Here is a 12,696-nt window from a genome sequence, read left to right as displayed (position 1 = left end):
CCCTGGGAGAGAAAATCTCTACCCAATCACAAGGTGTAAACTGAAAGATTTTATGTATGCAAACTTCTAATCACTTGGGAATTTGCTTGAATCAAGAATGTCAGGATCGAGCCCATGATTTTTTGATACCAACACTGGGGGAGCCTGGGAGAGGAGTCCTGCTTTAATGATGGTTTGATCTCAAACTGGCTTTTTAGTGTTTAGTATTTAAACTACGTTTCATGTTTATGGCTACTTGTGGGTTCAGAAATACCAGTTTTAATCCTAAACTTTAGTTTCAAAACACAGGTCAAAGTTAATACATGGCAAACAATGTCACTTCCCTTGATTACTGCTCTGGGCTAACTGACTAGGCTCAGTGTTCCATTGAAGTTTCAAAGGAAAAAACCAGGGGAAAAATCGTAAATGATTATGATACTGGCTTTAACTAAAGAGAGTGAAATAATAAGACATGAGGAACTGGAAACAGTAATATTATATAACTCGGAGATTTTACAGAACAAATAGATTTCAGCTGTTCTTCAATGACTGAAGAATTTCTCTCTCAGTTTTCATTGTTTGACAACCAAACAAAGCTTCAGATGTATAGTCAACTATTGTTCCAATCAAAAATACAGTATATTCTCCATGTTAATCATCTCTTTATTATAAAACATATCTTACTTGTGGTAATAACACTTATACCATTCACATAGATGTATTTTAACTGTAAACAGCACATAACATTTCTTGATTTGTCTCAGGAGTAATATTGTGGAGGATGGTTGGAAGTAATAGAGTAATTCTTTAGGAGCTTACTTGCCTTCAAAAGGTCATAAGAGCAATAATGTACAGTAAGCTGCTGTTTATATATTTTCCCACTTAGGCTGCATTTTCTGAGCTCTCTTTTCTTGTTGGATGGGGTTTTAAAATCCTGTCTGAGAAATAAATGTGTTTGTTAGCCCGCAAAAGAAGTGGGAGGGACTGAAAAATGACAAAAATGCTCAGAATCTGCAGCATCTTTTTGGAGACAAGTCTTTTGGGTTTTGCTGTTTAAAAAAAGCTGGACTCTTTAAGCATCTGTTGTGGATGTCATAGTTAATATAACATTATCTGAGCACATTTTGGCAAGTCCACTATTCCAGACAATGGGAATCTCTGCTCATTTCCTTTTTTAGGTCTGCAGTATCCCTATCCTTTGTGAGCAATTGAGAAGGAACAGTTTAAATCTTAAAAAGGGGGATGAAAAGACACAGAAAAGCTGCTGGATTTTCTTCCCTTCTCAACCTTCCTAAAAGTAGATTGACTAGTGAGCTGAGTAGAGAATAGCAGTGGGTATTTTCTAGGCTCTTTAAGGTAATACTAAAATTACTTTTGTACAGAGCAAATGAACCCAAATATAGCCATTCAGTGGAAGTGTATTTCAGGACTCTCTGTCCTACCAAACTAATTTAATCTTCCTTTCCAAAATTCAACTCCCCATATTTGAAAGCATGTTCAGAGAGAGGAAGTGGTTTCTTTATTACATTGCTGGCCAGAAGAGGGAGCAGGATATATAAGCCTGTGGGAACAGATACCAGTAATTGTCAGACATCGCATCACACTCCTGACTGCATGATAGTATTTTTTTTAAAAGGGCATTCCTTTCGTTTTTAGAGAACTGAAATATGAGGCATTTATATAAGAAAAGCGTGTGAAGATTTATACACACAGAGGGTCACATTTTTGCATTACAAAGGACGTTTCTATTTTATATCCTAATATCCTCCCATACAGACCTCCTCCCTTTCAGTGTTGTAAATGGTTTACAACAGAAATGTTGAGTTGGAAAAATAAGACTGGAGGCAACAGGCCCATTCCCGTCTTTACTACACCTATATAAATGAGGTGTAAATGTCTCTTTTGAAATCAGAGTAACAACAGGCCTTTACACTGAGGTAACTGAGGTCAGAACTAGTCCAAATGTCATGTAGCCTATGGACTTGATTCCCTAACATGAAACTTGTTGTTTAATTATTTTTTTTGCCTCCCTTATTTAGTGTCTTATAACCATCTAGTAGGTGGAATAGGATCTGGCTCCTAGTCTTTAGTCAGTTTTCATGACGTTTTTATAATTAAATGATAAATACAGTGTAGAGAAAGTTGCTATAAGGTGGGTACATAAATGATTGAAAAAAACACTACTCAGAGGCCTTTTCTGCATTACAAAGTTCTGTTGGCAGAACTATGTCAGCTGGGGGACTGAAAGGATCACACCCTATGAAGCTGACATAACTTTACCAGCAAAAAAAAAAAAAAAAAATCATGTGGGTGCAGCTCTGTTGGCAGAAGAAGGCTTCTGCTGTTCAGGAGAACTTGGGCAACCCTGGTGGTAGAGAAATACTTTCTGTTGACAGAGCTATACCTGCACCAGAGGTCCAAGCAACCTTAGAAGTGCTGCTGTAGTTAAAGTGGCAACACTACTGTAGTGCATGCTGAGTAGTAATACCTCTTGAACTGGGAGGACAGCACTGATAAAATTCAGCATTTCATTAATGACGTGGATGCTGGAATAAGAGTACATGTATAACATCAGCAGATAACATCAGCCTGGGAGCAGTTGCAAGCACACTGGAGGGCAGGATTAGAGTTCAAAGAGAACTTAGTGTATTAGAGAGATGGTCCCAAATCAAGAAGATATAATTCAATAAAGACAAGGAGAAAGAACAATATTTTTAAAAGAAAATAATGGGCATGTGTAAATTGCCTGGGCAGCAGGACTGAAGAATAAGCTTCAGAGGGTCCTAGTGGATGGCAAGCTGAATGTGAGCATACAGTATAGTGTTGTGGCAAAAAGGCACGTGTCATTCTGGGTTGTGTTAGCAGGTGTGTGACATGTGAAGTAGTAGGTTTATTTAATAAACCTACTGCTCTTATCAGGGATTGGCAGCATATGGCTTGCGGGCCAGATTCAGCCTGTGGAGGGGCATTAGAAGCTTATGGAGCTTCTGACCTGGTGACTGCAACTGCCACTTCTCCCTGCCACCAGGCCGAGTAGTGTAGGCAAAGCCCCTGTCCACCCTGGCCACTGGTCTCCCATGCTGGGTGGCTAGTGGTAGGAAACTCTACCCATGCTCCACAACTCGGGGGCCGAGGGGCGGGGATGCTCATGGGCAGCTGGATGGCTGGGAGAAGCTGCAGCAGCAACTACCAGATCAGAAGCATGGGCCTGCCTCAGATTTGAGCTGTGTTGTTCCATGATCCTGCTGCAAAACTTTGCTGACCGCTGCTCTTATCCAGTGGTAAACAGGTGTAACTCGCCACTTGAGCTACTGGGCAGCAGCAGTGCCAGACTGGCAGCTCAGTTGCTGCTATTTTTGCATTCCACCCCCTCCTCCCTTTGTTATGCTACTGGAGGTAAATGAAAGCTAGTTTAGGTTGCTTTCATCTGGATGCTGGAGGGATAAGTTATTGTGGTTAGCTTATTTTTACCAGGAAGTAAGAACATGCATGTGGGTAACTACAGTAGAACAACTGACATATTACCAATCTCTACCCTTCTTTACCAGAGACTAAACATATGTATGTCTATGCCCTACAACATGCAATGAAAGTATTCTACTCTGCCAGCTCTGTGAAGCCTTGGCTGCAGGATTGTCCCCCCTATGGGGCATTGCAATTTTAGGAAGATGTAGACTAATTGGAAAGCCCAGAAAAGAGTAACATGAGAGAAAATATGATCTATGAGTGAAGGTTGAGAGTTAGGTTTGTTTAGTCTAGAAAAAGAGAAGATTAAGGACCGACATGATAACAGTCTTCAAATATGTACTAGTACGTACAAGGTTGCTATAAAGAGGGCAGTGATCAATGGTTCCCTTTGTTCACTGAGGGTAGGACAAGAAATCATTGACTTAATTTGTAGCAAGGTAGATTTAAGTTAGATAGCGGGAACAAATTCCCAACTATAAGGAAAGTTAAGCACTGGAGCAAGCTACCCAGAGAAGTTGTACAATCAGTTACTGACAGTATTTAAGAATACCAGGCCAGACAAGCATCTGTCAGGGATGTCCTAGGTATACTTGAAGCTTTTTCAGTGCAGAGGTTTAGACTAAATGATTTCTTGAGGTACCTTTGAGCCCTAGTCTCTGTGAATCTATGGATGATGATCTTGCAGTTCAGATTCTGACCTGGCACTGGGGAAATACTCCTTCTGTTCTCAGATCTCATTTCACTTTCAAGCTGTGTGTGACCTCAGATAAATCACTTACAACCATTTTTACGGCATGTGGAAATTTTTTTTTCAAAGTGTCTAGGGGACAGATCCAAAAACGGACTTGGCATTTAACTGCTACTCTAGGTGCTTAAGCTCAAACTTTAGATCCCTGAAATCCTGCTGCCTAACTGTGAAGGTGCCTGTTTCCACTAGTAAATTTCCGTCAACAAGTAAATATCTGCTTCTGGGCCTGCTCAAAATCTTGAGCTTCCTGAGCAGCTTGACAAGGTAGATTTCATGCTTATGTCTTGTCAGATAGCACAAAGTTATCCTCTGCTTATTTCACAAGTGGGACTTGATGTGGTACATATTGTCAGATTAGGCCTTCTAAATGGGCCCTGTTCCAGATGTGACCCTCAGAACAAAAGGTGGTATCCTTGCCCCTTTGACCCACAGCCTAGTGGCTGAGCATTGGTTGCCTAAGGAACCAATTGTGGTACCTAATGAACACGTACACTGCCATTATTGGACCAGCTCTAGTTTCCAGTATGCCAATGGATATGCCCTGTTCTGGCATTCTAGTGGAAGATAAATTAATATAACCAATTAGAACAGAAATGCTTTAAATACCTTCCCATTTTTTTGGCAATATCTAGCACAAAGGAGTTGACGAATCAATAGGGCTGACTTTTTTACTCTCCCTCCTAAATACCACACATACATAATCTGTTACAGGCTACTGAAATCCCAGCAGGCTCTCTAAACAGGGATGTACCCGAACTGTGCCAAGGAGCATTGTCTGCTGTGAAAGAATGAAAGCAAAGAGATTGCTGACAGAGTTCCCTCTTTGCTTCCCAATTTACATTTACCAGTTTGCAATGTGGGTCACAAATTCTAGAACAGACTGATCAGGCTCACTGGCAGCTACAAGGTAGAAATTTGGTTGGATATGGTCTTTGCGTTGTTACTGTGGGACAATGATGCAGATGGTCAGGCACACATTGGTGTACAGAAGTTTAGCTAGGAGGGTGGATGCACCTATCACTGTCAGATGGCTCAACAATATCAGTATCAACCTGTGACTAGAGATGAAAGAAGAACTGACCTAACAGGCTGCAGAGCCATCCAACATAAGCCAAATATGGCAGAAATGTTTGAGAAGAGAAAGGGAAGAGAAAGTATTTAGCAGTTACAGGCCTTTGGTGGTGTATTTGACTTTCATTTGACTTCCAATTCTTCCTAAAGGAAAATGATGCTCCTTGGAAAAGATTAATACTGTTAGGAGAAAAAACAGGTCTGATCACAATGGGGCCTGCATAGCTTCTCAGGATTGTTTAAAAATGTGAAGAGTTTCATGAAAAATTATAAACTTCTACAACTTTTCTGTGGAATTTCCTCTACCCTCTCATTAGCTTATCCTAGGCTGTACACCTGGGTATGAAAGAACCAGCTTCATGGCACATGAAAGGTTGCTGACTTTGTCCATATGGTTTGGTGGTTCTGTAGCAAGAACTGTCAAGATACCCCTTACAATATTGTCAAGTGTTGCACAATCCAGTCAAAAGCAGGCTCATACCAGGCTTACAACAGCTATAGTGGCCTGAACAAGATTTGAATGATGCTCTGTTGCCCTTATGATTTTTAGTTTGTCCTGCCCTTAGTTCAACTGTATTCACTCTCTGCCCTCAATAGGATGTAACCACGAGTGTAAGCCTGGAAATCTGCTCTAGACTGTCTAATGACAATATAGCCTCCTAATGTTTCCCTTGGCACTGATTCTGAATCTCTCTGAATATAGCATAATAAATCTCCCAAAAGCAATTGGACAGATATGTTCTTATCCATTATAGCTGGAGATTTTTTATTTTGTGTGGGGATGCTTCCTAATTCAAAGCACTGTAAAGTTGTATGCAGATGAGTATATGATGTTCTGAAACCAGCTAAAGCTAGAAATTATGGCTATGACCATAATTTGAAGGAAAGCATTTCTCCAGCTAGATACCTACTATCAAATTGGAAAGCAAGTGCCCACTATGAATGAAAACATATGGAAGCCAATTCATGTCTGGCATTTAGCTACTGTTTATACAGTGGTCTCCAACCCATGGCTACCAGACGTGTTGGCTCCAAAACTCTCCAACATTGTTCATGACCACAGAAAATTAAAGAGTTATAATCCAGCTTGAAAAGGTGTAAGGTGTGATGCTGCTTGCAGGGTGTAATTGGCTCAGTGTTGTTGTGCAGGCTAACAAAGGTTGGGGATCACTGAGTTAGCATCTAAGTGATCTCACTGCACTGTTCAAAAATCTAGTATTCTTTTAGTATAACCTAAAGAACTTGGAAGAACTTTGTTCTAACTCTGTACCTTAAAATACATGTTAATGGATGAAAATAGACACGCATGTTGAAGAAAAAGGCTTCATTTTGTATTGAATTAGCTGTTAGTTAAAGTGCTTATAGGTTGGCTTCCCATCTGTTACCATTAACTGAAATAGACAGTTTATTGCCCAAAGGCTAGACTGTGGTTGGCAGGCAGATGCCTCTATTGGGAGAGCCACAAAAAGCCTCAAGGCTCATTGGGGTATATGAGAGTCCCTAAACTGTTCCATTTTTTTAACCTATGCAGCAGACACCTCCACTGCCATGCAGCTGCCCTGCTCTGCCGGCTGGTGTGGGGTAAAGAGCTCCATCTGTTGTCCATCTTACCTGAGTTTATAGTAGACACCTGGGCTTCAGCCACTGAATACAAAATGCTGCAGTCCTGGTCACCTCTTGCATGTGGGTCACGCAAACATTGTGTATGGGTGCCATACTTCCTCCCTCACTCTGTATGCCTGTTTACAAGGCAGCCAGAATCTAGCCATACATGAACAGAAAAAATATTTCAACAGGAAAGTGGTCTCCTTTAGGCATACGCTGTTACGTGACTTAAGCTGTATTAATCATCAATTTATGTCTCCCGCCAGTCAAGGGTAGGCTGTGCATGTATTTCTTCTACTGGTTCAATTGCTAAATACCTCATGGTCAGACTCATGAGTAATTACCTGCTTCGGACTGCTTTTAAATAATGCAGCAATTGTAAGTTGTTGACATAACATGATCCATAGTTTTCCATGCCCTACCATCTCCAGCCTGATGATTGCCAGCTCTTCCTTTGTGCCCTCTGAAATCCCCACGTAGTTTCACTCCACTCAAGCCAAAACACCACTGCCAAAATGTTCTTTTTTGCCCATTGCTCAGACCATATATTTTTTCCCTTCCTATCCCTCTTGCTCCTTTTTGCATGTTGTATTACTAATAAATGTCTCATCCTTGCTTTCAAAGCTTTGTCTGGTTCCTTTTCTGCCAACAGGTTGCATATTGTTTCTTTCTGGATCCTCTTTTTGCCCCCCTGGCTCTGACAATGAGGCCCATCTTCTCAACTTTGTTGTTTCTTTTCTCACATCCAGTTTTGTCTTTTTTCCATGATACTCACTCATTTCCATTCTTCAGTCCCCAAATCTCTCCTTATTCATATCGGTGTGAAATATACACTTTGTTCAGGAAGTCTGAGGACATTAACTCAACTCAAATTCCTTCCTCACACTGTCAGGTTAAGAAAATGATAATGTTCATGGTAGAAATTAGTAACAATGCAAGTTAATTTGTTTTGGTTTCCCCATTTGTAATGGGGCCCCTACTCCATTACTAGAGGGACAAGGGTTCTTGGGCTCCCCCCCCACACCCACTTTTCTCTTCCCTTTCACTCCCTCCTTTGGCCTCTCTTGGGCCTGCCAGGTCACCCCTTCCCTTTGGGGTGTCTTCCTGGCTGCCCTGGGTATCCCCTGCTTTTGCCCTCTTGCTTCCACTCTCTCTGGTCATAGTTGCTCACGCTTTCTGGGTGCTACCACAGCCCACTAGCAGGCTGAGGAGTTTGAAACAAGATGGCCACAGGGTCCAGGTGCAGTCAGCCCCTGATGACCCAAGGGAGGAAGTAGTTTCATGTGGAGAGGCAGAAGAACTGAATTCAGAGCCAGGGAGAAGTGGCTCTGGGCAGCAGCCAGGTAGAGAAGACCAGTGACGTTGCACTGGAAACCAGACAAGTTCTGGCATTTGTTTGCTCTTTGGGCTGTGGCTTGGAGAGTGCTGCCCCAGGGTGAGGTGAACCCGAGGCAGATCGTTTTGGTTTGGAGTTGAGCCGATGCCCAGGATTGTGGGTGATCTTCAATCCTGTGGTCTAGACTATGCCTGTAGGGGAGGCAGAGGCCATGGAAAGGGGGAGCTCAAGAAATACCTTAAAGGCTATTGGGAAGGCAGAGAACAGAGAGTGGGAGGTTAGCTCCAAACCTGGCAGGGAGAAGCCGGCTGTGAATAAAAGGCAGTGGCAGGACATGTAGCGGCAGACCCTCAAGCCTGCAACGCACCCCCTGCACCGAAAGTTTGAGGACCTGACTAATGGGCTGTAGGTACAGCTAGAGTAAAATTGGGCTGAGGCCAAGAGGGCTCTGGCCCAGACACAGACCTGACGCCTGAGGGTCTCCCCACCTGTCAGAGGCCTTTCCTTGTCTAGTTGTTCCATTAAGTAATGGCAGGTGGAAGAACAGACAGGGGAGAGCCAGCAGGACAAGGATGCTAGAAGAAGAAGTCCTGAAAAGTGGATACACCATGCCAACCCCCGGGTGATATACACTACTATATTTTCTCTTTTCAGAGTCTTGATTTAGGGCTATCTGCGCTTCTTATGACTAGAACTATTTTTCATTTTAAAAAAGTAAATATTCTTATTAAAAATATAATTGTTGCAACATTTCATTTTTGACAAAATTTCAGATGGAAAAATCAGACAATGTTGCATTTAAAATAGTGTGTGAGAAAAACAATATCTCTACTTTTTCCACTGGAGGGGGGGCAGCTAAAAAATGTAAGGGAAAAGATAAAAATCAGAATGTCTGAAATGATGTTAAGCAAAAACAAAATATTTTTTGTTTTCAAAAACAAATTAAATGAAAACTGATTCTTTTTGGGGGGGGGGATTTTTTTCTTGAAAAAAATTGAAGTCTGTGTTGCAGAAAGCAAATGTTAAAAGTTGCACAAGCTCATCCTTGGGGCCTACGTAGCCAAATGGATCCATTCACATGGCAACAGCTGCAGGATTCCTGGTACATATCAGTTCATAAATAAAACAACAGTGCATTGGTTCTCTTGGCTTTTCCTGGATGCTATCATGGCTATTACTTGACCTGACTTGACATAACTTGCATAGTCAATTGCTTCACTGTCTCCACAAATTCAAAGAGATTCTTCTGTTAAGGCAGTAGAAAGCAGTGGCTGGAGAAATATGTGTGAGACCTGAGGGCAGAGGCAGGTGGCTCCATATTGCAAGATCTCTGAAGTAACTGTTGGTATTTCTCTATAGCTGACAGCATGCAACGTATCTTGACAGAAGCCATATCGTAACAGCAATGAATATTTATAAAGGGTCTTTCATGCTGCAGTAAACAATGAGAACATTAATACAAAGAGAGACATTGTCTAATGTGGAGTGGGGTAAATAATGCAACACATTTTCTGTGAGTACACACATGCCGGGAGGCTCTCCAATGTGCTGTAAATCCAGTGCATCAAAACAGATTCGATTAATCTGAGAACAGAATGACAACTAAATGCTGCACAAAGTAGGGGTTCTTAAGTTGCAGTACACAGGAAAAAAAACAAGTCTCACAACTTCATACACCTGAGCTCAGCCAAGATTTTGGACACCTCAGCTTAAGGTCCCCAACTCTCTTTTTTGGGACAACCAGGAGGAGGCATGTAGTCTTGATATGCAATTTACTTGTTCCTGACACCGATAGAAAATGGGAAGAATCCATAGCTTAGTACCACACACCTTCAGTATCCTGGGGGCCATGAGTTCTGTTAAAGGGTGCTGTGTGGTGCTGCACAATATTAGCACCATTAGGTGTGGAAACACCTACACATGATTTACAAGATAAACCCAGAGATTTCAAATAGTGTTAAAAACAGCCTGACCTGTTGTGGTCTTTCTGAGCTCTCTGCGAAGAAGAGTTGCTTTGTTATTTGTCCATAATTAAAAAGAAGTGAGAGACAGCATTTTCCAAGGGGTGCCTTGAGTCTAGCAAACAGTGCCTTTAGTCTAAAGGAAGGTCCCTTGAGTCCAAAATGTTTGGGAACTGCTACCATAGTGGTGATGTGAAACAGGGGAAGGAACTGTTTATTGAGGAAATCATTTGAGGTGAAGGAATAATTTGACCTTGGCCATGTAGGAAATGTTAATTAAAATGTTTACGTGGCACTGGAGAATTGGGAGAAATACAGAATCCCATGCATGTAGCCACATTAGCACCCAGTTGGAGGATGGTAAAGCATTCTCAGGCAGTGTTTAGTTTATATTGGAGTCCATAGCATAAGAAGAAAGTGTCCCTTTCAGTTTGTCCCCTTATTCTTGCTTCTGGCAAGAGCTGCTGGCTGACTCTCTTTGTACTGATTATGGCTGGTGATGTGTTCTCTTAAAATGCCCTATGCTGATCTGATGGCGTACAATATGATGAGGTGCCTTGTCAGCTTGGAGTAGTACTGGGGTATTCTGCAGCCTCTCAGGAAGCTCTTATTGCTGGAGTCCCTTTCACTGACTGTACCAACTATACATCTTACCTCTTCTCTCTCAAGGCATTGGCCAGTAGAGTGTATCATCAGTTTTTGCTTTTAGACTTCAGTGAAAGATTACCACTGGTGCTAGGAAACACACAAAACACTGGATAGCTAGAGATTTTTTTGTACCTACTAAAAATGGTCCCTGGCTATGCTCTATACAACAGTGTTCCTTTTTAACAGTATATGCAGCACATTACTGAGAAGAGCTGGTATGCAGTCCAAACTTCTGACAGCTAAGTCTGTCTTGAATCATGTGTTTATGATGAGCAGATAATATTTTATGGCCTTAAATAACTCTACAGCCCTGAATATTTTGCTGCCTGTGTATTTCACAGAAATTCCACTAATTTGGGGAGGTCACACAAGCGTAACTGCTGGCCCAGATGTTGAAAACAAAGGCCGTGTGTAGACAAAATGAGAGGCGTGTGCGCACAACACTTTAAAGCAGGCTAAATGCTTTTGTGCCACTTTAATGGTGCCGGTGTTTGTATGCCTTGGCAGTGTATTGCACATTAATTCCAACTGCTGTAGGAAATTCAGTGGCGTAATGCACCTTAAGTGACTTGGGGCGCCGTAAAGTAAAACTCCTTCGAGGAGTTTTAGTTTGCTGTCCCTAAAGCCACGGAGCGAAGCACCAGGCTCCGTGCAGCTCCACAGCTCTGCAGGAAAGCCCTGCAGGCAGCCTGGCAGCAGCCTGGGAAAGCAGGTTTGACCCAAGAAAAGTGGCGAGCCTGATCTTTTTTTCCACCCCCAGAGCCTGCCTGTCTGCTTGAGCTGTGCGGGGGCCAGGTGCTTCCCTTTGCGGCTGTGGTACCCCCCAGGACTGCCTGGGCCCGGTGCCTGCAGGTGGGTGCCACATGGTGGGGGGCCACTGCTGCCGCAAAGGGAAGCACCAGCCCCCCTGCAGCTCAGGGACCACTCTGCCTGCCAGTAGCTCGCCCTCCCCTCCCTGCCGGAGAGGCAGGTAAGTCAGTGGGGTGTGTGCATGACATGGGGGTTTAATCAGCCCTAAATTGAAGTGGTGTTTTTTAAAACCCACCACTTCAATTTAGGGTCCCTGTTTTGTCTACACAGGTCCAAAGAGACTGTTCTATCACTGTGGTGTAGAAAGCAACTACATTACCTTTGGATTCTTAAATTATGACTCATTAGTATATTACAGGGGTTTTCAACCTTTTTAAGTCAGTGTATGCCTGGTGGCCAAATGCAGAGCAGTGTACCCCCGGTGGTGGGGAGGTGTGGCCATTTGTGGAGTGGGGGCCAGAGAGAGGGCGCGACTGGACACCAAGTGGGGGGGAGAGGGGTGGCACACAGCCAGACGTGGAGCGGTGGCAGTTGCTGCATGCGAGTTTCCCCCACTCCCTGTGTATGGCCAGTCTGCTAGGGAGTTCTAGGGAGGTGATACGTCCCCTCTATGCACCATTGGTCAGGCCACAGCTGGAGTACTGTGTCCAGTTTTGGGCACCACACTTCAGGAGGGATGTAGTTAACCTAGAACAGGTTCAGAGGAGGGCCACCCATCTGGTTAAAGGCTGACAGAAAATACCTTATGAGGACCGATTGAGGAACCTGAATCTCTTCAGCCTTTGTAAGAGAAGGCTGAGAAGTGATCTTGTGGCCGTCTACAAACTCATCAGGGGGGACAGCAGGATATAGGGGATACAATGTTTACCAGGACGCCCATTAGGGTAATTAGAAACAATGGCCACAAACTGAAGGAGAGCAAATTTATATTGGACATCAGGAAAAAATTCTTTACAGTGAGGGTTGCCAAAATACGGAATATGCCTCCAAGGGAGATGGTGCTGCCCCTTCCTTGGAGGTATTTAAGAGGAGATTGGACAAACACCTGGCTGGGGTCATCTGACCCCAGA

Source organism: Alligator sinensis, unplaced genomic scaffold (genome assembly GCF_000455745.1).
Source record: "Alligator sinensis unplaced genomic scaffold, ASM45574v1 scaffold230_1, whole genome shotgun sequence".
NCBI classification, from domain to species: domain Eukaryota; kingdom Metazoa; phylum Chordata; order Crocodylia; family Alligatoridae; genus Alligator; species Alligator sinensis.
Note: the sequence above shows the minus strand (reverse complement) of the source record.